Consider the following 2,768-nt stretch of genomic DNA (forward strand, 5'->3'; position numbering starts at 1 on the left):
ATGAACTGAGACTGTGAAAAATAAAAAAAACGGAGGGTGTGTAGGAGAACTCATGGAGTGCCTGAGATGTACTCTTGGTTGGAGACGCCACAAACTCGGTAAACTTGGCAACCCGGTGGGAGATATGAGTTTACACTGAGGACTGCACAGATGCTTTGTGTGGTCCTTGGGACAGAGCAGACAAATATTATACCCACAGGGGCTAGCACTCAGGCACTGATTGCCTTCAAGGAGAATAGCTCAGCTGTGTGGAATTACTTCCCTTCTGAATAAAAAAAGGAGAGAGAGAGAGAGAGAGAGAGAGAGAAGATTTACCATGCCAAACCTGGGTGTGTCACCTTTGGCACAGCCATGAACCTGAAGAACTGAACAGAGATCTCTGGCCACACCCACTATCAGCCACTGAAGAGTCAACAAAAGCAGACAGTCCACTTAATCTAGAGTCATGGTATAGCAAGAAAAGCCACCACAGCAAAGAAAAATAAAAAAAGAAGAAACCAAAGAATATATCCACAATGCCAAGCAACAAATGCAGAAACTGAGGAAACAAGAACAAGGAAGACATTATGATGCCCCCAAATGAACATGACACTCCAATACAAGATTATGAAGATGATGAAATAGAAAAAATGCAAGATACTGATTTCAAAAAATTTATGATAAGAACATTTAGAAGTTCTCAAAAACAAATTCATGAACTACGGAAATCCTTACTGGACAGGATAGAAAGTCTTGTGAAAATAAAATCTTAAGGAGGAATCAAAATGAAATGAGGAATCTAGTAGAACATGAAATTGTGATATTGAAGAGAAATCAAAATGAAATGAAGAATTCAATAGATCAAACGACAATCTCATTAGAGAGCCTTAAAAACAGAATCAGTGAAGCAGAAGAGAGAATATCAGACTTAGAAGACAGAGCACAGGCAAGTATACAGTCAAACCAAAGAAAAGAAGAGGAAATTAGAAATCTAAACAATATTTTTTTGGAATCTATATAAACCCAACATTCGGGATCTAGGAGTTCCTGAAAGCATGGAGAGAGAGAAAGGATTAGAAGGCCTTTTTAGTGAGACTCATTACAAATGAACAGCCAAACGAAGAGCTGGTTTTTGAAAAAATAAACAAATTGACACACCATTGGCCCAACTAACTAAAAAAAGACCCAAATCAATAAAATCGGAGATGAAAAAGGAAATGTAACAACAGACACTACAGAAATAAAAAGAATCATCAGAAATTACTACAAGGACTTGTATGCCAACAAACAGGGAAATCTATCAGAAATGGATTGATTCCTGGACACATACAACCTACCTAAATTGAACCAGGAAGACATAGAAAACCTACACAGACCCATAACTGAGACAGAACTTGAAACAGTAATAAAGTCCCTCCCAACAAAGAAAAGCCCAGGACTGGATGGATTTACTGCAGAATTCTACCAGACATTTAAAGAACTAACTCCAATTCTTCTCAAACTGTTCAGAACACTCAAAAAAGAGGGAATCCTCCCAAATTCTTTCTATGAAGCCAGCATCACCTTAATTCCTAAGCCAGAGAAAGATGCATCATTGAAGGAAAATTACAGACCAATATCCCTGATGAACATAAATGCAAAAATCCTCAATAAAATCTCACCAATAGAATGCAACAACACATCAGAAAAATCATCCACACAGACCAAGTTGGATTTAACCCTGGTATGCAGGGATGGTTCAATGTTCACAAATCAATCATTGTAATACACCACTTTAACAAACTCCAGAAGAAAAAACATATGATTATCTCAATAGATGCAAAGAAAGCATTCAATAACATTCAACACCCTTTCACAATGAAAACTCTAAGCAAACTGGGTATAGAAGGAACAGTCCTCAATACAAATCAAAGCAATTTAAGAAAAACCCTCGGCCAGCATCCTATTGAATGGGGAAAAGTTGGAAGCATTTCCACTGAAATCTGGTACCAGACAGGGATGCCCACTCTCTCCACTGCTATTCAATATAGTTCTGGAAGATTTAGCCAGAGCCATTAGGCAAGAAAAAGAAATTAAAAGGATACAAATTGGAAAGAAAGACGTCAAACTATACTCTTTGCAGATGATATTATTCTTTATTTAGGGATCCAAAGAACTCTACTAAGAGACTATTGGAACTAATAGAAGAGTTTGGCAAAGTAGCAGGATATAAAATCAATGCACAAAAATCAACAGCCTTTGTATACACAGACAATGCCATGGCTGAGAAAGAACTTCTAAGATCAATAACATTCACAATAGCTACAAAAACAATCAAATACCTTGAAATAAACTTAACCAAGGACGTTAAAGATCTCTATGATGAGAATTACAAAATCTTAAAGAAAGAAATAGAAGAGGATACCAAAAAATGGAAAAATCTTCCATGCTCATGGATTGGAAGAATCAATATCATCAAAATGTCCATTCTCCCAGAAGCAATTTATAGATTCAATGTGATACCAATGAAAATACCAAAGACATTCTTCCTAGCTCTGGATAAAATGATGCTGAAATTCATATGGTGACACAGGACACCTTGAATAGCTAAAGCATACCATACAACTGAGGCATCCCACTCCTTGGAATTTACCCAAAGGAAATTAAATTGGCAAACAAAAAAAGCTGTCTGCACATTAATATTTATTGCAGCTCAATTCACAATAGCTAAGACCTGGAATCAACCTAAATGCCCATCAACAGTAGACTGGATAAAGAAATTATGGGACATGTACTCTATAGAATACTAT

Source organism: Lepus europaeus, chromosome 13 (genome assembly GCF_033115175.1).
Source record: "Lepus europaeus isolate LE1 chromosome 13, mLepTim1.pri, whole genome shotgun sequence".
Taxonomy (NCBI): domain Eukaryota; kingdom Metazoa; phylum Chordata; class Mammalia; order Lagomorpha; family Leporidae; genus Lepus; species Lepus europaeus.